The sequence below is a fragment of the Desmodus rotundus genome, chromosome 3 (genome assembly GCF_022682495.2).
Source record: "Desmodus rotundus isolate HL8 chromosome 3, HLdesRot8A.1, whole genome shotgun sequence".
In the NCBI taxonomy this organism is placed as follows: Eukaryota; Metazoa; Chordata; class Mammalia; order Chiroptera; family Phyllostomidae; genus Desmodus; species Desmodus rotundus.
In genome coordinates this window covers 178,036,253-178,064,041 of record NC_071389.1, presented here as the reverse complement: position 1 = coordinate 178,064,041, position 27,789 = coordinate 178,036,253, and the positions used below count along the sequence as shown (strand labels likewise).

General features: G+C 41.9%; 1 protein-coding gene across 7 annotated transcripts in view; it reads right to left on the bottom strand.

Annotated features, from left to right (window-relative positions):
- Window positions 1–19,959, bottom strand: part of STYK1 (serine/threonine/tyrosine kinase 1) — a 40,896-nt gene extending 20,937 nt beyond the window's left edge. The window contains exons 1-2 of one of the 7 annotated variants that reach the window (XM_053921810.2): window positions 19,815–19,904; window positions 18,010–18,067 (exon numbers count right to left, since the gene is read on the bottom strand). The gene's annotated coding sequence lies outside the window, so the exon portion shown is untranslated. Of the gene's footprint in view, window positions 1–544; window positions 952–14,134; window positions 14,297–18,009; window positions 18,068–19,814 lie in introns of those variants that run through there. The other 6 variants (XM_053921814.2, XM_053921811.2, XM_053921809.2 and 3 more) reach the window with 6 other exon arrangements.
- Between the last annotated feature and the right edge of the window lie 7,830 nt (window positions 19,960–27,789).

Below are 27,789 nucleotides of genomic sequence, written 5' to 3'. Positions count from 1 at the left end.
TTATGACGTTAGTTTAAGGTGTACAACTTAGTGATTAGACATTCATATAACTTGTGAAGTGATCACCCCAGTTAAGTCTATTCCCCTTCTGACGCTGTATAGTTATTACAATACTACTGACTACATTCCCTGTGCTGTACTTTACATCTCCATGACCATTTCTGTAACTGGTAATCTGTAAGTCTCAACTCCTTCCCCTTTTTCAACCACCCCCCCAAACTCCCTCAACAGATAATAATCAAAATGTTCTCTGTATCGATGAGTTTGCTTCTGTTTTGTTTGTTCATTTATTTTGTTATTTAAGATTCTGCATATAAGGAAATCATATGGGATTTGTCTTTCTCTGTCTGACTCAGAAATAATATATCGTAAATTAGATATTCTCCCTCTGATTATTTTCTCTTCCTGGGATTACAAATCAACAGCAATTACCCCAGCCGAGGATAAGGGCTATGAAGAAGAGGGGAAAGTCAAGGACACACAAAAGGCATCCCCCTATAAACACAGATTTGCTTCTGGTCCATCTGTAGCTCCTTCCTCCTACCTGATTCATACTCCAGAAGACGCCTGCACATGCTGCTCCCAGGCTTCTTTCAAGCACCTTGTTCCTACTGTTGTCAGTCACATCGTCTTTTCAAAAATCACTCTGCCTCTTGCAACTCACTCTGCTCGGCTTTTTCTTCTATAGGGGGCACTTCTGGCACATTAAAGATCTTTTGGTGTTTCCCCCCATAAGTAAGGAGATCGGTTTTGTATTCTGGCCTCTCCCACCACCTATTCTAGCACACACTGCCCTCTGCAGAGAAGAGCCCAGCTGAGCAGGATAGAAGTCTGTCTGCAAAGGATTTCAGGAACACACACATTCATACACACAGGCACTCGTCCCAGAGCACATGCATGCAGTTTCTCCTTCCCTGATAAATGAGGGCCAGACCCAGGCTGGCTGGGAGACAAATGGCCTGGAGATTTCACAATCAGGAAATCCACTCAGCTGCTGTTTAACTCAGTGCTTTGTCAAATAGGGTGTGTCACGGTAACTATTCCAAACATGAACTGTAATCCCAGGTAAACAAAAACAAATCCCTGGTGAGTTCTTAAAAAAGACACTTCTGGGACACTTAACCACCTCATTCTGCACAGCCAAGAGCAAACAGCAGGTGCCCCCCTAGGAGTGGGTGAGCTGCTTCCAAGAGTCGGAGCTGGGTGCCCTGCAGAGTTGGAGGAATGGAATCAGCACTGAGCTGGTGCTGCGACAACCGAGTCAGAGGTTTGAAATCCGAGTTCTGGTTTGGTAAGTAACTCATCAACTATCTGGAGGCATACCACCTGACCTTGCCATCCCTTCCCTTCCTAGTTTAAGGACGGGGACATTCTCTTGAGTGAAGAACTACAGAGAGCAGCAGGAAGTGAATCACAGGCAAAGTGGTCTGGTCAACCCACAGGTCCCCTCAACTCCACCTCTCTCAAATTCTGAAGGCTCCCTTGGACCTTCACCTTCCTACCCACATCATGGCAGCACCAGAATCTCACAAGTTTTCAGTCCTATTCCTACCCTGCCTGTAATTTCCTAAGGGGGAATGGTAAAAGAAGGAGCTTTGGAGTTGGGCTTCTATGTGAATCTCAGTTCTACCACTCCACATGTGTAAGGTACTCTACATTCCGGAGCCTCTGTTTTTCTATCTGTAAAGTAGAGACAATAATGCCTACCATCCAAGACTGTTGAAACAGCTGATGTGAAAAAACATCCATGCCTGTAGAGAATTGTTGTAAGAGTTTACATGAGCCAAACTGGTAACATATGTAAAATGTTCCAGAGAATAACAGTTTCGCAGCTGCCTTTATGCATTAGGAATTAAGGTGGTGGGGGAAAGCGAGGCAGGGATCGGGTCACAGGACAGGTAATGAGATTATGTGCTCTCTTGAGGGTGGTTATTTTAAAGGTATGTTAACCTAGATGTACATAAACAATGGAAAGGGCTTGATTAAGGCAAAGACAAGCCTGTTACTAAAAAGTTTTATACCTGGGGCAGGACTACTCATCAGGACCTGCCCAATTAGAAATTTGTGATCAAATCACCCTGTGAGGCTACTTTCCATAGAATCCAGAATCCTTTTTTTTTTTTGTCCAAAAAAGTTTATGGAATAATTCGTGTAAAATACCTAACACTGTGCCAGGCCCATTACGGACAATCAATACACATCATTCTCTTCCTTCTTCCTCCCCTTCTTCCCCTGTCTTCCAGATTGGGAGGCAGTCACATAGCTGTATCAGTCAGCTGTGGTTGATTTAAGCCTTAATTATTTTATAATAAGGAAATGGAACAGAAGGCTAGAAGTCAGAACAATCTGAAAGCAGAGACATCAAAAAAAGAAATCAGCTGAAAGTGACAGATAATACAGAAGGGGAAAAAATTCATCCCAAAGACCAAGTGATCAGAATTAAAGATGAGGGAGAACCACTAAATCAAAATGTATGGCTTCAGTGAAGGCTCTCTGGGCCTAAAGTCAAGGGAAGACCTGGAATTTAAGTTCTTCCTGTCGCTTGATAAAGGCATTATCCTTCCTACCTGGGACAGAGCCAAGGTGGAACTGTGGGGAACAAAGGTAGGTACCATCTCCATCAAACTGGCGCAGTGAAAAGAACACAGGGACCGGAGTCCGGGAAGCAGGACGGATTCACCTTACCCTTGTAAAGCCTCGGTTTCCTAACTTACACAACTAAGGTCATCACGCCCGCTTACCTCAAAGGGTTCTAGTGAGAATGAGAATGTAACATGTTCTTCAGTGGTAATAGTTACACGTTCCTCTTCTAGCAACAATTCACTTGTGCGCCAGAATTACAGTTCAGCCCAGTATCCAACTCAGTGTTTCTAAATATTACGTTGTACTTGAGGCTCTCTAACTTTGACCGTGACTGTCCCCTCCACGATGGTCATAAGAGAATGTGCCTCTCCTTTAGCATTGGCATAAGTGTGGGTAAAATCGCTTTCCTTCTAACATAGAGGAGGTGTTATGGGGGTGGATGTGTGTGTGTGAGGTACACGGGCAAGTATTTTCTTAAACAGAAGTTTGTGATTCTACTGAAGCTGGCTTCTTATCTTTTTCCATTTTAATTTTTTATTTTTAATAATTTTTCACCTATAATCTATGGCTCATTACACAAACCCATGGGTACAGACTGTGGTGATTCCCCTTCTTTTTTTAAAACATATTTTATTGATCATGCTATTATAGTTGTCCCAATTTTTCCCCTTTGCTTCCTCCACCCAGTACCCCCCATTCCCTCCAGCAATACCCACCCCTTAGTTCATGTCCATGGGACATGCACATAAGTTCTTTGGCTACTCCATTTCTTATACTGCTCTTAACATCCCCGTTTATTTTGTACCTACCAATTTGTGCTTCATAACCCCTGTACCTTTTCTCTCATTTTCCCCCTTCCCCTTCCCCACTGATAACCCTTCAAATGATCTCCATATCTATGATTCTGTTCCTGTTCTGCTTGTTTGCTTAGTTTATTTGGATTCAATTATTGCTAGTTGTAAACTTATTGCCATTTTAATGTTCATAGTTTTGGTCTTCTTTTTCTTATATAAGTCCCTTTAGCATTTCATATAATAATGGCTTGGTGATGATGAACTCCTTTAGGTTACCTTGTCTGGGAAGAACTTTATCTGCCCTTTGATTCTAAATAATAGCTTTGCAGGATAGAGTAATCTAGGTTATAGGTCCTTGCTTTTCTTCACTTTGAATACTTCTTGCCAATCCCTTCTAGTCTGCAAATCTTATTTTGAGAAATCAGCTAATAGTCGTATGGGAACTCCTTTGTAGGTAACTCTTTGCTTTTCTCTTGCTGCTTTTATGATTCACTCTTTACCTTTAACCTTTGCTATTTTAATCATGATGTGTCTTGGTGTGGTACTCTTTGTGTTCATTTTGGGACTCTCTGTGCTTCCTGGACTTGTATGTCTGTTTCCTTCACCAAATTAGGGAAGTTTTCTTTCATTATTTTTTCAAATAAGTTTTCGATTTCTTGCTCTCCTATTCTCCTTCTGGAACCCCTATGATTTGGATATCGGTATACTTAAAGATGTCCCAGGTGTTCCTAAGCCTATCCTAATTTTTCTAAATTCTTTTTCCTTCCTGCTGTTCTGACTGAATGCTTTCACCTTCCTTGTGTTCCAAAGCATTGATTTGATTCTTGGCTTCATCCTCTCCACTGTTGGTTCCCTGTAGATTTTTCTTTATTTCACTTAATGCAACCTTCATTTTCACCTGGGTCTTTTTTCTGGCATTGAGATACCCAATGAATTCCTGGAGCAACCTGGTAACCAGTGTTTTTGTACGGTGCATCTGATAGGTTGCTTATCTCCATTTCATTTAGTTCTTTTTCTGGAGTTTTGTTCTTTTCTCTCATTTGGGCCATATTTCTTTGTCTCCTCATTTTGGCAGCCTCCCTGCATTTGTTTCTGTGTATTAGGTAGAGCTGCTTTGATTCCCTGTCTTAGCACACGTGTTAAGTTGTATGGGATGGAGCCTTAGGTAATCACGAGGGCAGGCTAGCTCATGCCACCACTCTGTTGTTCCATCTGAGGAGGGTTCACAGAAGGGAGAGTGCCACTGCCTGGCCTCTGGAGTTTGCCCTTGAGGAAGCTGTCTCTCCACTCGCACTTCACTTTCTCCCTACATGCCACTGGTGCCCTTCCAGCTATTGCCCTGGTGCTGAATCCCAGAGGTGGTGGGTCTGCATGAGTCCTAAGTCCATTGCGAGCCCTTTAAGAGGATGTGGTTTCTTCCACTGCCCCAACCCCCACTGGTTTTTACAGCCGGAAGTTATGGGAACTTATCTTCCTGGTGCTGGGACCCAGGGCTGGGATCCCTCACTCCTGAGGTATTCTTCTCATTTTTTATCTACCACACATGGATGTGGGACCATCCGTTCCTGTCTCCATGCCTCTCTGTATCTCTGTCCCTCCTACTTGTCTGGATGAATGTGGCTTCTTTAAATTCTTGGTTGTTGGACTTCTACACAGGTTGATTTTCTGACAGTTCTGGGTGGTATTTGTTTTGTAGTCCAGTTGTAATTTTTGCTGTAGTTGTGCAAGGAGGTGAGGTGTGTTTATCTACACCTCCGCCTTGACTGGAAGTCGGTTTCTTATCTTAATATGATCACACTGCTGCCCAACAGCTGGCCCAGCCTCAGCCACCTGCCTTTATTCTTTACTTTTCTTCTCTGAATTTATATGAATGAGCAAGATGCTGTTTCGGACGCTCCTTTCCTTAGGGTATTTTATATCTTCCACAGTGAAAGCCAAAAACACATATTCCTAGAATTTAGCTCACTTTCTATTTTTATTACAGGTTTCAGAAGCATAGCCCAGCCCATTTCTGAAGTCCAATATTCCCACCTCTAATGCTAATTAGCTGTGTACTCTTGAGCAAATTAACCCCTCCTAAACCTCAGTTTTCTCATCTGTTAAATTGTGTTTACAATATTATCTTATGAAATGTCACTGTAAAAAGCAAACGGTTCCTAGAGCAATTCCTAGCACATAGTAAACAGTAACTGTGGCTCATTTATTTCTATAATAATTATAGGAATAAAAATATTCCTGTAACAATTACTATGACTAATATCACTTACTATTACAATGGTAATAGTAATTACCATCACTATTATCACTTTTCTAACTATGACATCTTCAAATGACCTCATTTTTTGGATAAGAACCTTATCCTATGCAGCATCAACATCATGATATAATACTGTAATATGTCCATACATCACACAGGGAAAAAAGAATTATTTCCTGAGACCTAAGTTTAATGTATCCTTACAGTAAATCTTACCTAGGCTTCTACTATAATTTTCTCACCTTTCTGTGCAAAGTATGTGCTTCTTTTAAATTTTAAACATTCAACTCTCCTGTTCTTTTTATAAATTATTCTGGAGCTTTTAAATTTAAAAGATCACATAATTACAATAAAAGTGGACACAGCAGATTTTGGACTTCTTTTCCTAGACTCGGACTCCCCAAACTTAAACCAGTATGGTGCTCCTTGAGGAGCCTTTTCAAAGTCTCAATGCCCAGGACACATCAATTAAGTCAGAAAGACTCTCTGGGAATTGGAATCCGGTACTGGGGTTTGTTGAAAGCTCACTCTCATCAAGGTTACTTCAACATCAGCATGCAGCCAAGTTTGGGAACTTTGCCGTAGACCCTCATTACCTTGCTTACTTAATTAATACAGAGGAAATTCACCAGGCTCCAATAAGATTCTAAATTGGCCGCCACATTCTCTTTCTCTCTCTGTTTTTATGTCATTTGGGGCAAGTTTTATCATAATATATAATGCATCATCACAATCCTTGCGCTACCTAACGAGACACATTCTGACAAGACAAATGAGATAAAACATATAAGAGGATATTAATGTTTTAGAATGAAAGTATTTCAGAGCCAAAATAGAATTATCATGTCCTGCCCCCACCCCGTCTACCCACCCATGCCTACTGCCATCTCTTCTGAAGTATCCTTGCTTTCCATCATTAAAGCTTTTCTACAACAAATGATATGGGATCTGTTAAGCGGTGGTTAAGTGTATGGTATTTCAGAGTATTTCAAACCAGCTCTACTCATTGTTCTATCACTTGTTGATCACACTTTTTCTCCTCTCATATATCACAACTAATAACTTTTAGGGAGACAAAGATTAATGCATATAAAGAGAGATGATATTAGATGCACTTTGAAGAAAACTCTGAGATCAAATAAACTTTAAATAATGTTATTTCTGTACCAGCATCAATGTAATGAGGTCCTGGCAATAATCTTCACTTTGGTTTTAGCTGCCTCCTGCCCTGGAATTTGCCTTACTTTCCTCACTTAGATTATTTCTCAATAGAAAGTGCTAGGAGAGGAATGAGCCTTCCTAGCTCTGTGAGACCACTCTATCCAACCAGACAATTGGTCATCGATGTGTCCTTCAGATTGATTTATGACCAAAGAGGGGAACTGAATGAAAAAAAGGGTTGGGGGGGATTCTATGGAAGGTAACCTCACACGGTTATTTGACCACAGATTCCTCACTGGGGAGGTCGTGGTGCAGAGTCATGCCGCAGGCATATAGAACTTCTTTAATAAAAAGTTTATCTGTGCCTTGAGGAAGCCCTATCTATTGTTTCTATGCACCGAGGCTAACACATCTTTGAAATAACCACAACCGAGAGAAAATACAATCTCTTTATTATCCTGTAATCCAATCCCAGTTTTGCTTTTCCCCCACCTTCATGTAAAATTCCTTAGTTCCCTCCTTAATTTCAAATATATGAAAGAAACTGTTCAGATCCCACTCCGAATACCAAAAACAAACCAACAAACCAAAAAGAAGAAACTTCATTTTATATCTTGTTCCCTGTCATATGCCATCAGTTTGCCTCAAATAAAATCATCAAAATTCAAGAAAAGAAAAAAGAAGGTTCTAGAAGAAGTGTAAAGTGAAAAGGAATACTTCTGTCCCCCCAAAATGCAAGGAGTCATGAAATCTCAGTTATGGTCCTGGGTCAGCAACTTCCTGTGTGTGACCTTAAACAAGCCAATTAACATCTTTTTGTTAGAATGTTGTATAAAAAAGACTGTGAAATATATAAAGAATAAGAATACAAGACATTTATTGATATCCCATGGAGAATATCTGAGAAAGCACAACTATGATGAAACCAAGAACATACAAAATGTATTTACATACGAGAGAATTCAGAAGTGTAAAACCAGAGGCAATGTGGACAACACTCTTTCTCTATCTTTTTAAATAAGGAATCCAATACCTTACAGCCGTCCCTCAAAATGGGTATGTAATCCAGTCCTTCTGGTAGAATCTATTTGCTGTCTGTCAACAGAAAGAGCACGATCTACCAAAAAAAAATCAAGAATTGTAGATGTACCCCTGCAAAGATTCAGAAAGCAGCCTAAAGCAAAGGGATATGACTTTGAGGCCGGGGGTGGTGGGCAGAAAAAGAGAAGCCGCCACCCTCCTGGGTTCTTGATTTGTCTTGAGAATAAAAACGTGACAGTGACATGACTTTAAAGATTTGTTTGATCTTACTTTTTGAAATGAAGAGGCAACAAAGATCCTAATAAAGACAGGACAGAGCAAGGACCGTAAGTTTAGTGTCTAAATTCCACAGGAAACCCCTCAAAAGTTTTTGCCTACTATTTACTTAAATTGGACTAAAATCACTGTTCACCATCCCTTGCTCTGGTTTCCTCCTCTCTCTGTCTCCTAACATATTTTTGGACTCTTATCTAAGACCTTGGGAAGAAGGTATTGTATCCTCAATCTGTATTATTTCCCCTCCTTTTCCACAAATCCCATCTCTTTCCATGAGCCAGATGGAGCAGAGTTCAGACAATAAACCAAAGGAAGCAATCTGCTTTAAACTCCACCTTGTTCTGCTCCTCCTTCATTCACATTTACGCTCTCAGCACAGCTTCCTTGACTCTGGTTTTTGCTTTCCGCTAAGGCCTAGTACATCTTATGGAATACAGTTAAAGTGACAAACATTTTTATATCACTTGACATGTGTTAGGCACTGTTCTAAGCACTTTACATATAGAGAAAGAAACTGGGTCACAGAGAAGTTAACTTACTTGCTCCAGATCACAGAGCTAGTAAGCGGGGATTTGGAGATTCAACCCAGTTCCTGTGGCTTTAGAATCTGTGTTCTTACATTATATTTAGATTGCTTCCCAGGAAGATTCTCGTAAACTTTTTTTTTTTAACTAGAATTATCTTTAATATTGCTTTTGGTTTTTTGAGATATAATTCACACACCATAAAATGAACCCTTTTAAAATATACAATTTGGTGGGTTTTAGTATATTCACAAAGTTGTGCAACCATCACTGCTAATTTGAAAATATTTCATCACCCCCCAAAAGAAGCCGGTACCAACAATAATCATTCCCCAGTGCCCACCCCACCCCCCACCCCTGGCAATCACCTACCGGTTTTCTGTCTTTATGGATTTGTTTATTTTTGACATTTCATATAAATTGAATCATACAATTTATGGCCTTTTGTATCTGGCTAATTTCACCTTCACATGTTTTAAGATTCATCCACTATATTAGCACTTTTTAGAAAACAGAACCAATAGGATATGTAAATATGTATAATGAGATTTATTATAGGAATTGTCCCATGAGGTTCTGAAGGCCAGGATGTCCCATACCTGCCATCTGCCATCTGGAGAACCAAGAAAACAGGTGGTATAATTCAGTGTGAGGTTGAAAGCCTAAGAACCAGGGCCACTGTTTAAGTCCTACAGTCCAAAGGCCTGAGAACCAGGAGCTCCTGTGTTAGAAGGCAGGAAAAGATGGATTTCACAGGTCACGTTTTTGTTCTATTTAGGGCTTCAATAGATTGGATGATCCCTACTCACACTGGTGAAGGCAGAACTTCTTTACTCAGTCTACTGCTTCAAATGCTAATCTTTTTCAGAAACATCCTCACAGACACACCCAGAAATAATGTTTTAGCAGTTAACAGAGCCCAGCCAATTTGACGCACAAAACTAACCATCACATCCATGTTGTAACAAAAATTAGTACTTCATTCCTTTTTGTGGCTGAATGGCATTCCATTGCATGGATATGCCACTTTTTACCTTTTCATTTATCAGTTAGTGCACATTGAAACAGCTGCCACTTTTTCACTATCATGAATAACGCGTGTAGGAACATTTACATAGAATTTTTTGGTGGACTTTTTTTTTTCTTTTTGTGGGTCATGTGGAAACTCTGTTTAAATTTTGAGGAACTGCCAACTATCTCCCAAAGTGACTGCAAAATTTTACTTTCTCAACAGCAACTTATAAGGGTCCAATTTCACCACATCTGCTACTGATTTGTGCTAACACTTTTTTTTATAATAGCTTCCTTAACTGATGTGAAATAGGTATCTCATTGTGGTTTTGATTTGCATTTCCCTGATGATTAATAATATTGAGCATCTTTCCATGTGCTCACTGGCCATTTATATACCTTCTTTGGAGAACTGTATATTCAAATTCTTTACCCATTTTTTAATCAGAATTATTTGTCTATCATTGTTGAATTAAAAGTGTCCTTTATATACTCTGAATACAAAACCATTATCCAATGGTTTTAATTACCATATATTGGTTTCATTAACCAATATATGATTTCCAATATTTCTCCCATTTTATCTGTTATTTTTTCCACTTTTGATAGTGTCATTTGAAACACAATAATTTCTAATTTTGATGAAGTCCAACTTATCTATTTTTTTTGGTCGCTTGTGCTTTTGGTGTCCTAGCTATGTAGCCTGTTTAACCCAAATAATAAAGAATTACACCTGTTTTTAAGAATTTTATAATTTTAGTTCTTATATTTAGGTCTTTGATCCATTTTGAGTTAATTTCTGCATATGGTGTGAGGTAGGCATTCACTATCACTGTTTTGCATGTGGACATTCAATTGTTCCAGCATCATTTGTTAAAAAGACTCTTCTTCCCCAATGAGTTATTTTGGAACCTTGTCAAAAATCAGCCAGCCACACGCATGTGCGTTTATTTCAGGACTCTTGATTCTATTCCATTGTTGTGTATGTGTGTCCTTATGCCAACAGCCCGGTCTTAATTACTATATGGCTTTGTAGTCAGTTTTACAATTGTTCAGTATGAGCCTTCCAAGTGTGGCCTCCTTTGGAAGACTGTTTTAGATATTCTCAGTCCGTTGTGTTCCTATATGAATTTTAGAATCAGCTTGATGATTTCTGGGAGCGGGGGGGAAGTCATCTGATATTTTGGTAGAGATTATATAGAGAGATCAGTTTGGGGAGTGCTGCCATCTTAAGAATATTGTTTTCCTACATAAGAACACAGGATGTCTTTCCATTTCTTTACCATATTCACCATGCATAATGTGCACTTCTTGCCCACATTTTTGAGGGGAAAATAAGCATGAGCAATATACATGGGCAGTACCTGAAATACCTTGTAAATGTTCTTGTGTTTTGTAATTATTTGTTACAAAAAATCTCTTGTACCATACTATGTTCAAAAATAAATGCTAAAATTCCTTTCTAATACAAAAAGAAAACAAGTAATCTAAATATGAATAAATAAATAATGGAATTAAAAACAAACGATTTTTTCCCTGAAAGTTTGGGCCAAAAATGTGAGTGCGCATTATACACAGCAAATTACGGTAGATTTTCTTTAAATTTCTTTCAATGAGAATCTGTAGTTTTTAGTGTACCAGTTTCATTTGTTTTTGATGACAATATTTACAATTCCATGGCCTCTAAAAGTTGAACAAAAATTTGTATATGATTTGGTGCTATCGCAGCCTGTTCTGTCTCTAAGAAAATCAGTTCTGCATCTAGTGCCGTGACATAACACAAGTTCACACTGACCCTTCTCACATCTGGCTAAGTACCCAAAGCACCACATGCTGCAGCTCCGAGCATCAGAACCGAGTTTACTTTCCTTGATGGTCCTGAACTGGTCTGAATTTCTCAGGTTGCCAGGAATCGGCGGAACTAGAAAGACTATCTAAAGCCTCACATCTCAAAATTGTTATCGACATAAATTCTTCTACATACCTAAACTACATACCTTCAGAGACCACTGCTCCCTGGGCATCCAAAATATGTGTGATTTAGGTGTAAATAAAAGCCATAAAGGTCCAGCCCCCAGTATCAGTTTTGAACCCCATAACTCAGCTATGAAGATGTGGAGATTTCCTTCAGCACAGAGGGGTCTATTCAGAGTTCACTGGACTTCTTTTTCCTGAGTGATTTATCTCACACACGTTCTGAATATCTAAAAACTCACAACCTGTGGCCTTGCTGATACTATCAAGTCTTCACGGCTGATCAGCTTGCAGATAACCTAAGCTCACACTTTTATTTTAAAGTCAGCTTGCCTCTGTTTCTCAATGTTAACTCAGTGAATGAAAAATAACTCATTTTAATATCAGTCCAAGAAGAATAGACTTAGAAAGGTAAATGTGGTGGTGAAGGGAAGATGATTTATAGACAGTTATAAAATCACATTTGGTTTATCTATATTTATTTTCCAATCTTGCAGCATTGAATTCTTCTTCAGTTATCTTAAATTTTATAATAGAAAGCCACGTGAGAATAATCCACAGCTGTTTTAACAACCTCATATTACATATGGAAACTAAGATCTAAGTGAAAAGGTCACTTGCCCAAGGTCAGCAAATACATCAGAGATCTAAGCAGCTGTGGGACCTCCTGGTCAGGAATCCATTATTAGACCATCCTAAGAGTGGGACATGGGTGAGGACAAGAAAGACAGGGAGTGAAATCAAGGTCACTGGGTGTTATGAAAGCTGCTCGGGCTTCAAGAAGGGATGCAAAGAAAGCAAGTTCTAGTCTCGGCATCAGAAAGACATTCTCTTCCTGCACTGCAAATGAAGTAGCTGCACCTTCTGTGCCACTGCAGCCAAACCTCCCCGCTAAAGAAGCAATAACAGCAGCAACCCCGGCTTCCGCTCGTCGTTCTGCCTGACAAGGACACTATGAAATGCAATGCATGCTCTACAAACACCGTGGGATTCTGTGAACAGACAGAGAACCCTTTGAAAGCAACCAAACAAATCTAACCCGCGTGACTTACTGAGGAGGAAACTGAGTCACGGAATTGAGGTGTCTTCCAGGAGCTAATCAGTACTCAAACTGAGACGAGTATTGTGTGTCTTGAATATCCATCTGGTGCTCTTTCACTACCCTTTTCCTTCAATCAGGAGACAGACTGGGTATTTGATCTCTTTTTATTCAGCTAAGTTTTGTAGGGATGAGGATAAGGCGAAAGACAATAGTCCTTGAAATTCTAATGCGCATATACTTTTATAGTTTATTCCACCTGCCAGGCCTTTGGGCTGAAATTGTGTCTGGACGAGCCTCTGGAAATCTACCCTATATATGACCAAGGTTGAAGACCAGATATATATATATATATATACATTTCAGTTGTATTTTCACTGCTGGCATTGCCGGCACTAAGAATATTCTAGTGCCTACTCTGCTTCTTTCTTTTTCCTCCATCAGAACTCATTTTGATTCATACTAAGACCTCAGCCCCAGAGGACGCTAAAGGGGTCAGGCAGTAAGACCTGCTGGAAAGACCACAGACACAGGAAGCAGGGCAGGTTCAGACCAGACTAACTAGTTTTGTGGCATCTGCTTACACACCTGATGCAAAACAAGGCAGTCAAGTAGATTTTCAGCATTCCCTTAGTCCCCCTCCTCCTTCCTTGAGCAAACCAAGCCTGTCACTTCTACTAGGCAGACAAGCAAGTCCTCCCCTCTAAGTGGCCACGGGAGCACTGCATTCGGGACAGGGCTGAAGGGCCCAGGCTGAAGGACGTCACTGAGCCCTGAGACAAGGATCAGCAGGGCCTGTCCCCATCTGGGCACAGCCAGTCCCATCTGATTTTGAAGGTACTTTGGGAAAGTTAATGCTAATGAAACAAACTAGGCATGTATCCAACAAACAATTGATCCTGATGGCTGATTATTATTATTAGAAAAAAAAGGCTTAGAATCAACTTCTCTAAACTCCAAATTATCATCTTGGGCAAATATTTTTCATCATTCAGTTGATAGCAAAGACTAAATATAACACGGTACCTCCATGTTATGGTACCTCCTAGAGTTGTATGACATAACACTCTGCATTTACCCAACAATATAATGCATCTGGTTAAATCATTCAACAACTCATCACAAGAAAAAACCTAAGAATTTTGAAACTTTCAAAAGCAACCTGGCTTAAAATATGAGCATTACGTGTGCATTATTGAGATTTTCCTATGGCCACAATGTACCTTTCGAAACACATTTTTTTTTTCTTAACCTTTTGTGTTTGCTACAATAATATATATATAGGTACATATATAGTCATTTTAATTTAGATCGATGTTCTAGAAATAGCACCATACGTCTATGTATTTTGTTACCTGACAACTTTAAGAGCCGCTGTTAGATGCACAAAACTGGGTCAGTTTACTATGGCCGAGTCTATCAGAGGTTCACTTCTGAAGAAGGAAACATTAAAATGGGTTTTCTTTTCACTTACAATTCTTGCCAGTAATTTAGTCCATAGAAGTACAGTAGTGCAGCCTGTTTCCTAAAGACGGCCTTGCGAAGTGGTATTCACAGCATGATAAGGCTGGACTCTGCACTGCCCGATTCAGCTGGAGTTGTAGGGAGGGGAAAGTGGAGGAGAAGGCCATGTGAGCTGAGGGGAAGAGTAAATTCACAAAAAGAAGTTCAAGTCTAGGGATGGATAAGAACTACCTCACTCCATCCCCACTTTCCTTTCCATTTCCAGAGGTGACTAAACTCTAACCTACCTCCTCATTACTCTTCTAGTTAGGAAACTCAGAGATATTATGAGAAGTTGAAAACTAAAACACTCATTTTCTCTTAAGCCTGGAAGAATCCCAAGACTTCACTATCAAACTGAAAAGAGGGCCCATCTGCCCTCTGACACAAAAGGCATACTCAAGAGGCAGAGGCTGATGAGAATTGAAAGACATTTTTATCAGATTCTGAATGATCTGGGAGAATGAGGGATGCGCTGTCTCAAAGCTCACCTGCCCTGCAAAGCCCAGCAAAACCCAGCCATTCTCAAATAGACCAAAACACAATGCAGGGCCCAGAGTCCCTGCTCCATTTTAAAGCGCCATCCTTTGGAAATAGCAGGCGGCTGCTAAGCAGTCATTCAATAGCTTAGCTTGTTCTCAACTGCTGTCCAGCTTCAGGCTCCCTCCTGGAGGCTGTGTGTGGGGCCCAAGCAGCCATGGCCATGCAGCTGCCAGGGCCACAAGATCACACACTCCCGGAGGGAAAAGCGTGTGATCCCATGGGTAAATGTTCCACTGGGTCTGCAAGTGAGAGAAAGAGAGATTCCCTCCTGGAGGTCAGGTGACTGCTAAGGTCATGTGACCCACGGAGAGGACAGGCCAGTGCAGGTCCTGAATAGCCAAGAGACAAGCAAGGGAGCATTTCATTGTTCCCCTGGAACTATATTTGTTTGGGGCGTGGGATGGGCCAGGTCTTTCTCAGAATGAACTTCCCAAATTGTTGCGCACTTCAGGTGGGCCCACCTCCCAACCAATCCCTCTTTCCCCAGGCTACACCGACAGGCCTCTTTGCTCCAGCACCTCCCCTGCCCCCGTTCTGACTTCTATGGCACATGTGCCTGCTTCCCCTGGTCTCACCCCCATGTAGTACCAGAAAGGGGGAGAGGGGCTTTCTCTTCCATCTAATTATCTCACTAGGCTTGCACATGTTCATTGTAAGAACTTTCCAGTGCTGCCACCTTGGCCGGGAGACTCCCCTGGCACTCCATCGACTCTGGGCCCTGCCTCACTCTAGTCCCTGCACTCAGTGAGTTGCCAACAGTCAGGGATCACAGAGAGTGACCAAACCAAAGCCTAAGTAAAGGGACCCTGGAAACCCTGCACAGCCTCTCAAGCTGAGGGTGGCTTTAGAAGGAGGGGTGGGCATCGGCAGCCAGGAGTAGGACCTCTGCACGGGAGACAGAGTGCCCACAAGGCATGTGCTGAGCCACCTGGGCAATGCAGCCTCACAGACCCACAGAAGCACAACCTGGCTCAGCTGCACACCACGCCCTCAGTAATCAAACCTCCACCCTCTGTCGCTGAGGGGTGTGACTCAGTGCACAAGTGGCTCCCAGGTGCCATCCCCATGGCGTAGCTCTCCCTCCCGGCAGCCCCTCCTGTTCCCTGCCCTCGGCCTGCTCCCCACAGCACAGACAGGCTGTCTATCATGACCAATTTCCCAGTCTATCTCCACACTTCATTTTCTAATAGGAAAATACGTAAAATAACTAAGGACACTGAGGTGTGCCTGTTCTTTGCTCACAAAGAGTGCCAGAGCTTTAAACAGACTGCAGGTCCCGGACTCAGGACGGGACTCTTTCTACTCTACACCAGTGTCTGCTGTGCAATTAGCTGCTTTTACTTTCCATTTCCCCAGTCAGAAACTGTGTCCAAGAAATGATATGCTAGCAGAGAGCATTGACTACCCAACCTATGTACTCAGTACTTAACTAGCTTGCCTATTATTATCTGTTTCTTCCCAACCAGAGAATCATTTCCTTAAGAGCACAGCTTTTTGAGGTCCTTTATGAGCAGAGCCAAGAAGGGGGCACACAGCAATAGCCACATCTGAAGTCAGATGGCACGTTGGGGAGCGGAGACCACTCAGCCTCGGTTGGTGGGGAGAGCACAGATGAAGTGACTGAGTTAGAAGAAAGAGCCTGACACCCTCATGAGAACCACAAGTTAGGGACTTAGGCTATTTTCTCCATCACTCTATGCTTTCTTCGTTGTCGTACCCTTAGCACCTAGGGGGACTAGCATCTGGCCCACATCAAGATTCGTGTGCTTGTTCAATAAATAAATAGCTAAATTCATCCCTAAAAAACAGCATTGGACCTGAAATACATTTTTATAGAGAGAGAACATAAAAATCAATTAGGTATGAAGGATTAAACTGTAACGCTAAATTTACAATGAGAATGGGGAGTAATTTTTAAGTGTTATCTGGGAAGTAGCAGGTACCAGTTTTCTGCTCTGTGGGGAAACATTTTTAGTTCTATCATTAGGCAGGATGCTGTTTTTCTCTACAAAAGAAATGTAACAGGGTGCAGCCAAGAGGGGGGCCCCAAATAGGGATTTGTAATGGGGTCCAGAACTCAAAGTGTCCAGGAAATATTAGAAAAATATATATAGGATGTCCTCAGCCCCACAAGCCTGAGCTGGGGGAAGGGACACATGGAGCAGGGACATTCAGAGCTGATTTGTACAGCAACAGCTGTGCAGCTAACCTCTGGTGTGGTCATTTAACATATCTATAACCTTTAACTGGTTTCATATGTATGTTAAATAGCTGTGGCTATGCTTTGAGCCAGGGAGATGGGAATAACTTCCACCCAAGATGTAACTGGGAAGCAGCTCCCCCTGGTTACAGCACCTGCGTGAGAGCTTGGAGATGATTGGCTCCACACCACAGGGCCACACCCACCCAGACTTACTGTGGCAGCCCAGTAAAGCTGGAAGAATACGGGGATGCTGGCAGGTATAACTGATTGTAGGAGGAGTCAGAAATGGGGCTGCAGAGGAAGACTGGCGCTGGGATTTAAGCCCAGGCGTGGCAGCCACTCCGAAGGGAGGACCACACGGCTTTGGCAGAGAAGAGGGAGAAGAGAACCACATGGCTTTGGCGGAGTGGGGACCCCGTGGAGTAGGGGGAGAGAACCACACGTCTTTGACAGAGTGGGGACCCCGTGGAGTAGGGGGAGAGAACCACACGGCTTTGGCAGAGTGGGGACCCCGTGGCGGCGACACAGCTGATGGTGCCCGGAGCCTGAATCACGGACTTCTACTTCTTTTCCTGAGATAGGGTACCCCAGACTGGGCAGAGGGAGAAGGAAGGACTGTGTGGGTATTCTAAAGAATTTAGTATTTTAATGAAGACATTAAGTCATTACTCTAAGTCTGTATAACTTTTAAATAAGTAATTCCTTTCCTTTTCACCAATCTCTGGCATTGAGAGACATCTTTCCTCTGGCAGCAGGCAAGGCGAACCTTGTAGGTGGGGGGGACCCCCACGGAGAAAGGGGGCTCCTTTCAGAAATAGTATATTGTTCACACCCCCCCCCGGGTCTGTTCTGTAACAGAAATATAAAGGTTTTACTACACATAGCAAGCAAAACATTGGTCCCACAGAGTGAAAACAGAGCAATAAACCCATTAAAGAAAATCCAGGCATTGAAAGCTCAGTGTGGCAGGCAGATAATGCACCCCCCCCCGCCCTAAAGATGTCTATGTTCAAAATCTCCAGAACTATGAATATGTTAGATTTTCGTAATGTTAAACTAGCACCAGGGAATTACGATTGCAGACAGATTAATGAACTGACCTCAAAATAGGGAGGTTATCCGGGATTATTTATTGAGTCCAACATCACCACAAGGAGCCTGAAATGTGGAAGGCAGAAGTGCGGGTGTCAGCATGAGGGAGGGGAGAAAGACTTGAAGTGGCTTGACGATGGAGGGACAGCGTCAAGAACTGGGAATGCAAGCGCTCTCTGGAAGCTGGAAGAGGCAAAACAAATTCTCCCGTACAGCCTCCAGAAGGAACACAGACCTGCCTACCCATTCCTGACTTCTGACCTGCAGAACTGTAAGATAAAAATCTGTGTTGTCTGAAGCCACTAAGTTTGAAGTAATTTGTTAACGCAGCAATAGGAAAATAACATACGTGGGTTAAAACAAGAGAGCTGCAGAATCATGTAACTCCCTGAGGAAGTTTGGAGCACATGCTTATAGGAGCTGCTTGGGAGTGGTTGGTAGAGGTGGGAAAACCCAGTGTCTGCAGAAGAAAACTGAAGTAAATGTGGTGTTCAACTAACTTTGTGCTTGTCCATAACTAGAGAGCTAGTCATTGTTATGGGTTGAAGTGTGCTGCCCCCAAATTCGTGAGGTGAAAGTCCTAGCTTCCAGTACTAGAGAATGAGAATTTACTTGGGAATTGCAAGATTACAGAGGTAATGGAAGTAACTAGGTCCTGAGGGCAGGCCTTAATCCGATATGATTGGTGTCCTTACAAAGTGGGGAAGTTGGAAGACAGACACTTACCATTTGAATACAAAGAGAGCCATCTACAAACCAAATAAAGAGGCCTGGGGCAGACCTTTCCCTCACAACCCTGCCAAAACCTTGACTTGGGGCTTCTGGCTTCCAGAACAGGGAGATAATAAATTGCTGTTGTCTAAGACACTTAGCTTGTGGTACTTTGTACGGCAGCCCTAGCACATCAGTGCAGGGGTGAAGGCACTGAACAGAGCATATGGTTCTCAGTGAAGCAAGACTTTGTCAGGTCGCACTAAAAGACCTGGATGGCCCCTCGCTGGCCATGAGTGCAGAGTCTGGGGTACTAAGGAGGGGAAACAAGCCTGAAGGCACAACGTCCTGTTTCCAGTTGCAGTTCAGGCTGGGTGTGCTACCATTACATCAGCCTCTGTTTCTACAACAACCGATGGCTCTCCCCGAGCAGTGGGAAGAAAGCTTGGCCTGAAGTGTAGGAGACACCATGATGGGGAAGGATTCGTAACAGAAGGCAACCACTATCACAGAAATGAAAGGGAAAGAAAGTGACAAATGGGACTGAGGGTGAGGGACTGATCATGAGAGAAGGAGAGAGAGAAAAGACAGATTAAGAGAAAACAGAAATTCAGTCAACACGGGAGAGCATATCACACTGTACAGTTTTTAAGCATCTCACTTAAATGTCACAACTACAGATGAGAAGCTGAAGCTGAGAGCAGTGAGCCCAAGGCCCCACATCTGAAAGACTCTACAGTCCTATGATAAGTAATTCCTGCACACTGCTGGTTTCTGCCATCCTTCGCCCCATTGCTCCTTCTCCAGGAATACAGAGTCCCCACCTCACTGGGCTTTCCTGTTGCTGCTGCTCTTTGCCAAAATCACTGAGGCAAGTTTAGTCTCTTCTTATAAAAACATGGAAGGCAAAACCCACAAGATGCTTGTTACAAAGAAATACAGACTCCTTCACCTGGGGATTATTGGTTGTTCCCATGAAACACAAACAGCAGCTCACAACCATCCCACTCTCCGCCTCCTCCCTCTTTTGCTTCCCTAAGGCCAAAGTCCACCCCTAGGTGCATCGCCCCTTCCCCGCTCACCCAACTTTGTACCCCCAAACCTCCATTCGCTACCGTGTCCCTCCTGCAGTCACTCTGGTTTCAGATGGAACTGGCCCAGCTAGAAAGAAAGAAAAAAAAAAATGACTGTTTTGGGTAGGGCAAGGTGTGCCAGCCTCAAGGAAATGCTTTTCAGTCCTTCCTGTGGGGCGTGGCTGCCAGCAAAGGATGGAGTTTGGGCGGGCTTCCCCACAAGAGAAGTCTGTGGGCACTGAGGTTTCCGGGGCTCACCGCACACTAGCCAGCCGGAAACCTCAGCTGCAACTGTGAAAGCTGGACTTGTTGCTCCTCTACTTACTCATTCCCTTCCCCGGGGATTGATTGGTAGATGATCTGGTATAAAGGAAACGTCAGTCCCCGTGAAAAATGGAGTCAGTCCTGATAAAGTGCAACAGCGCCACCTCAAGTCCGACCCCATCACAGCAGCCTTCATTGGTGCTGAAAATGGTCAGGCTTTGACACTGAGCTTGGTTAGTCCCACCCAGGGACAATCATAACACCGGGTTTTTGCTGGGCATACCAGATAGTTTGACCACGGCTATGACATAAGGAAATTGATAAGGAATAAGTGGAAATAAAAATCCCAGATCTAGGGCCCTGCCCAGCGTGGCTCAGCTGGTTACATGTTATCCCGCAAAACTATAGGTGACCTATTCAAATCCCGGTCAGGGCACATGCCTGGGTTGTAGGCCAGGTCCCTGGTTGGAGTGCATGCAAGAGGCAACTGATGGGCGTTTCTCTCCCTCCCTTCCCCTTTCTAAAAATAAATAAATAAGTAACATCTTTTTTAAAACCCCAGAACTAGGTAACCAGTCATTAGCATATGCCTTTTTCTTTTTTAAGATTTTTATTTATTTATTTTTAGAGAGAGGGGAAGGGAGGGAGAAAGAGAGGATGAGAAATATCAGTGTGTGGTTGCCTCTCACATTCCTCCTACTGGGGACCTGGCCTGGAACCCAGACATGTGCCCTGACTGGGAATCGAACCACCAACCCTTTGGTTTGCAGGCCAGTGTTCAATCCATTGAGCCACAACAGCCAGGGAAGCATATGCTTTTTAAATACATACTGGGCTCTCCTCTAGGAATACAGACATGAACAAGGGAGTTATCTTACCTACCCACATGGAATTTACAATCATAGGAAATACTAAAGAAAAAAAATGAAGGAATTCCAAATGAGATATTAACACCTAAAACAAGTTCAATTAAAGAAATATATAGGTCATCAATAACTTGAATAGGTGACCAGTTCGTTGAGCATTGATAGCATGCCAAGTCGGAGGAGGCACCCGTTAGAGCAGAAGGGGTTAGCGGGCACTGCAGTGTGGAGTATTTAGTAGAGACTCGAGTGCTACAGTTCTCCAGTCTTCTCTATTAAAATTTTTATTTCCTTTAGTACTATTTTTAAATTGAATAAAATGTACTAAATGTTGCTTAACTGTACATTTTAAAAGGGTTAATGGTTAACTTTCTCTTATATAAATTTTACATTATTTTTATGGGTTTTTTTAAGATTTTATTTTTATTTTTTTTACTTTTAGAGAGAGGGGATGAGAGGGAGAAAGACAAGGAGAGAAACACCCACATGAAAGAGAAACATTGGTCAGTTGCCTCTCATATGAACCCCAACTGGGAATCAAACCACTGACCATGTGCTTTGTGGGACAATGTCTGACCAGTGGAGCCACATTGGTCAGGGCTTCCCTCAATTTTTTAAAATGACGACATCTCATCAGTCAATTGCTCTTCCCATCCTTTAGGTCAGAGTTGATTAACAAAAGCCAAATGAACAGATTGAAACTGTTCTATGTAATCTCCCACTCTACTCCAAGCACCCTAACCTTGAGGGCAGAGATTGTGGCTTACTTATTTTTGTATCCTGCAATACCCTAGCTTATTGCTAGATACCCATTCTGATACATGGAATTCTGCTCAAAAATCTTGTTATTGTTAAGGAGTCATTATAAGCTATAACCTCTGGGACCTAAGGTCTTTATAATTTCTGATAGAGAAAACCCTGGAAACGGCAAGATACAGAAACAGCTAAGTACATGCTAAATAGAGTGCTAGTTGAACAGAAGATGTAAACAGGAGGACCTACTCATTACACTCACAAATAAGGTGATTAGAAATCTGATATTTTTCTTTTCTCCCCAAGTGTTCATTCCCTTATAATTTCAACTATTACCTCTGCCCGTATTTCTGGCCCTCTGACTAATTTTCAGCCATGTCTCAGTCCCACCATCCCTGCCAGATGGTTATTTCTGCTTTAGTACTAATTCAGTAAGCATTTAAGAGTGCTCATTCTCTGCTCTGCCCATGTTAAGTACTGAACAGCAGGAAGTCATGCTGAAATATACACTGGGGATCCCTTCATTCTACAGTTTCCTCCACGTGAACATTTACTAGATCCTGCTTTCCTCCAAAATCCTGTAAGAGCCATCCACTCGCGTGTTATTTAATTTCTCTTATACAATTCTGCATTTATAAGGGATCCCAGCTTGAAGTCTGGTGGAGTGAATAGTCTTGAGATCTATTCATATGAGGCATAGAGAAATCCCTTGGAAATCATTCATTATAAAGCAAAAAAAAAAAAAAAGAGTCAGAGGTTGGAGGCTTTGCCCAATAACAAGGTTAGGTCTGTGTTCAGCATTATGTCTGCCTCTTAAAGTCCTTTGGCCTTGACCTCGTGATCTATAACTGAGTCCTAAGGAAAAGAGATTACAAATACAAGTGGTAAATTTATTTTACACACAAAGACCCAATAAGCCAAAAACAAAGAAACAAAAAATACCCTACATTAAATCTTGGGTAGCATTGCTTTGGAACTATTCCAAAGGAATTTACCACAATTAGGAGGCAAAGGATTCTTCCAACTTTATCTGAAAACACAGCTCAGCTTCACCACAGGTGGGCAGCAGGGGCTCCACAGGATGCTGGGCCTACCTGCAAGGCTTCATTTCACCTGGAAACAGAGCAACCTTGATGGGAGCTGTAAGTAGAGTCAGCGGCAATGCCCGGCGCCTAAACAGGACTTCCAAGGCACTGAGAGAACAGGAGACAGCAGCAGAGCGGGAATGCTGAACTCTATGCGACAGCTGGGATTTGGGTGGGTGAAAATCTATGAGGTATTCTACAGCCTTGAGGACCCCCGGGGACAGTTGAGGAAAGGTTTTTTCAAAGAAACCAGAAGTTCTGCAGCCACTAAAGGCAGAGGCAAGAGAACACGCACTACCCCTCTCGGTACGCCCTCACGTTTACTCCAGCTTGAAGGATTGCGGATTGTGGGTATGTAACTTTCCACATATATGTTGTTTATTTTTACACTGTGTAATGGTTTTCTGTTTTAAAACATACAATATTATCAAAAATGTCATGTTTTGGGACATTATGCCAACCATACGCTCCACTAATTTCTTTCTTTCCCTTTTCCTCCCTTCCCCAAGATTTTCAGAACCATTCACTGTAATTTAGAAACTACTGACCTACATTTAGTTTCCACAGCTTACATCCACATGGACATGTTGACCTTGCTGGGCCTCAGGTTCTCACTCATAAAATAAAGAGGGTGGAATAAATTAGCCCCAGACCCTTGTCAAGTTTCACATCCCCTGATTCTCTAATCCTTGAACACAAAAAACTCATCTGGCCCAAAGTCTTGCCTCCTGGGGCCGCTCACAACAGCAGGTAGACATTAGCTCTGTCTCAACTTTACTGGTGCCGAGGACCTGCCACCGGGAAGTCATTCCATTCAAACAGCTGAATGTCAGAAACTTTTGCTCATACTAAGTAAAAAGTGTGACTTAACAACTCTAACTCAAACTTATTCATTTATAAAATGGAGATGAAAAATATCTACCTCAGAAAAGTGAGGAGTTCAAATAATATACTTGAAGTACTTCTCAAAAAGCAAAAGCATTACAGAAATAATTGCCATATTATTATAATGATATTGTTAATAATAATAATAATCTTATTTGTATATACTTGCACAATGTATGGTAGGTTATAAATTTATCTTTTAATAATTTTCATATTCCAGTCTACTTAGGGCATAACATTAAAAATAATCCTGAATCAAACCTCTGACATATACATTTTTGGCAGAATTATTGAGATAAGTTCAACTACAAGTTAATTTTTAAAAATTCTACCTACCTCATTGATAATAATAAAAAGAAGAGGGTTTTACTAAATGCCATTAAGTAATTCTGTAAAGATTGATACTAATTAATTCATAGACACTCTCTGAATATGATTTTCCAACAAGTTACTTATCTCCCTAAGGGGCTATAAGCTTCAAGTTGAGTACCACAGCTTGGGTAACTACAGATTAGAAAGCTTTGAAATGCTGCATCCATACTTACTTTTTCCAGCCCATTCCACCCCATCAATGGCATCAGCTATAGTCCTTTTTACCTTTTTTAAAAAATTGTTGTTCAGTTACAGTTGTCCCACTTTTTCCCCATTTCTCACCCCAACCCCGTCCCCCACTCTCCCACAGTCACTCCTCCCCCATTGTCCGTGCCCTGGAGTCCTCTATTCCTGTTCCTTTGCTTGCCCCTCCCTCCACCCCTCTGGTCACTGACAGTTTGTTCTTTATCTCCAAGTCTCTGGTTTTATTTTGTTCATTTGTATGTTTTGTTGATTAGGTTCCACTTCCAGGTAAGATCATATGGTACTTGTCTTTCACCACCTGACTTACTTCATAATGCTCTCCAGTTCCATCCATGCTGTTGCGAAGGGTAGTACCTCCTTCTTTCTTTCTGCTGTGTAATTTTCCATTGTGTAAATGTACCAGTTCTTTGATCCACTCATGTAGTGATGGACACTTAGGTTGCTTCCAGCACTTCACTATTGTAAATTGTGCTGCTACGAACATTGGGGTGCATAGGTTTTTTGAATTGGTGATTTGGGGCTCTTGGGGTATAATCCCAGCAGTGGTATTGCTGGATTGAAAGTCCATACCATCTTTAGTGTTTTTAGGAAATCCTTTTACTTTTAAATCTCTATTATCCCTCTTTCCTCTTTTCCATTGTCGAGTTCACTCCCTCTTTTCTCGCCTGAACTTTAGTAATAGGCTTCTAACTGGCCTCCATTCTTCAGTCTCACTGTCCCACTAATCTTTCACATTGCCGCCAGAAAATCTCCCAAAGCAAGTCCTACCATGTAAAGATTTTTTAATCTATAAATTATTGCAGAATGAAATCTCTTAATGACTGCACATTTCCATAAACACCTTATTTCTATGTCTCATTATCTTCATACTATTCACAATCCCTACCACAGTAACAACAAAAAATAAACATGAAATAATAAGTAGGCCCTCACCTCCCATAAGCATTTGCATCCTCTGTTCCCCATGCCTGTGATCCTTCCCCTCTTAATTTACCCAATTCCTCCTGATTCTTTAGAATTCACCTCCAAGTGTTCCCTGATCTTCACTTCCAGACATCTCCTACACAGACTGCCTTGTTTTCTGAGCAGCTAGAGTGTTTCTCATTTGTGGAAGTTTGTCTGTTTCTTCTTTTAGGCTATATTGTCCCTTAGGGAGACTACCATTTATCACTACATCTAGACCCTAGCAAAGTGCCTGGCATGTGCTTGTCAAATATGGAAAGCAGATCAGAAAAAAAGTGATCGTCTTAAACTATAGTCTCAACGTACTTTCAGATTCATCATCTTGTTTGATCCCTGTAAGAGGCTTATGAGGCACACAGGATATTGTGAAGAGCATATATGTTTTATTGTATCATATAGCTTCCCATCCCTACTGTGAAAATCTGGGTGATTCTGGTTTACTAGATGAAACCCTGGGAAAAGACAAAGCTGATGAAGTCTTATCCTTGCCACTGACAAGATCATCTTATGATGAGTGATAAAACAACTATAGGACATTTACACAGTGGAATACTACTCTGCCATAAAAAAGAAAAGGTTCACCCTCTGAGACAGTATGGATGAACCTGGAGAAAAGTATACTAGGTGAAATAAGCCAGAGAAAGACAAATACCATGATTTCACTTATATGTGGAATCTAGTGAACAAACGGAATAAGGAATTGGGGACAGACTAATAGAGGAAGAGCAGGATGACAGCGTGGGGTGGGGCAGAGGTTAAGGGGTGGAGGTTAAGGAGTGAAGGGATTGAGCAAAGAGGAAAAAGGACTGATGGACACAGTGTGGTGATTGTTGGGGGGAGGAGAGTAAAAGGGTCTAAATGGTAATGAAAAAAAAACAAAGATTAAATTTAAAAAGATCACCTTATTTTCAGAGATTTATTATCAGCACCTATTTCATTTCTAGATTTTTCCTATTAAACAAGACACTTACATCATCATGTACAAAAATCACTTTTATGTAATCGAGGTGTTTCCCCCACCCCCCTCTTTTCATCTGAAACCAAGGACTTGCTCCCAGAAGCTTTAATCTGTGTCAGCTCTGAGACTTAAAAGAACTTCATCACTTCAAATCTCAAAATATTAGCCCTTGTGAGTACATTTTTCCACTTCACTAGGAGTTAAAGCACTTTCAAACACTGCCTCTTTTCCACAAACACAGGAGCCCTATGACACTGTTGTGGTTGGGGCATCTGTGACATGAACACTCCCAGATCACTCTTGGCAAACAGCAGGCGCTCTGGTGTACGGCTACTTTCTGAGTAGGTGTGGCTCCATCTGTCCCATCAAATATGCAAAACTCACAGCTTCAAATACCACTCCCAGCTCCTGTGCGGGCACACTTTGCCAGCCTTCTGGCCCGCCCCGGCTATGTTCTCACCCGAGTAGCCTGTCTCTCTTGGTAAAAACAGTCCAAGTCCCTGACCACCTGCTGCGAAAGAACTTATTTCAGCCCCATCCTCAAATCACAGCTCATTTGTCTTCTTTCTTCTGTGCTTTCCACCAGTGTGTTTTCAGTTGTATGGATGTCCACTACCAAAGCTGAGATCGCTGCTCCCGACTCCACACTGTTAATTTCTTTTTCTGAGAAAACAGCTGTAACCCTGAAACAGGTGGCATTTAGAAGCCAGGGCGTTGGAATGAAGTGTTTATAATTGCAATTTTAAAAACCCTCAATATCCAATAATAGAGGACAAAAGTATGGAAAGCTATAATTAAATGTTATACGACCAGTACAAATGATGAGCACACTCCACACAGATAATAGAAAAACAGTAAAACTAAAAATACTAGGTGAAAAAATACCCCACTGCCAAAAAGTATATGGTACATTGTTAAGCCATTGAAGCAAGGACCAGTTGGACAGTGAAATTACCCACAGAATTCTAAAATGTTATTTCTAATGTTTGTTAAATTGTTAGGGTAACTGCAGTTAAAATCCCTTCCCTCTCCCTGAATTTGGATCCGTTTTTGGATTAGTTTACCAGTCTCTCTTTCACACACACACAAACATAATATCTGATATAGATATATTTTAAAAAAAAGAAATACATGCTAATTGGTCGCCGTGAGGGCATCAGGCCTGAAATTGGACACTTTTTTTAGTAAAATACTTCATGTCTTTCAGTATTTTTGCCTGGGGCGTATTACCAATTTTGATTTCTTTTTAAACGTGCAAGGCAACACAAGGTTCTCGAACAATCCATCCAGTTTCTCCTGCTTGCCACTTCTTGAACAGGCCAAGTACGGTCCTTCCTTACGGTCTTTGCCTTGTCCACTCCCCGTGCCAGGAATGCTCAAGATGTGCGAGTGCTTAACGACCGGCCACGCCAGGGCTCTGTGTACGTACTCTTTAACCATTTGGAAAGAGACGCCCCTCCCCTAGTTAAAATAAACACACCACCCCAAATTATGCCCATTTCTACCCCTTTACCATGTTTTATTTTCCCTTATAACGGGTACTGCCATCTGAAATTAAATTTCACGCTTGTGTACATACTTGTTTGTTCTCTACATTCACTTACTAAAATAAGCAGCTCACTGGGACTAGCGTCTCTCGTTCATTTGTCCCTCCTGG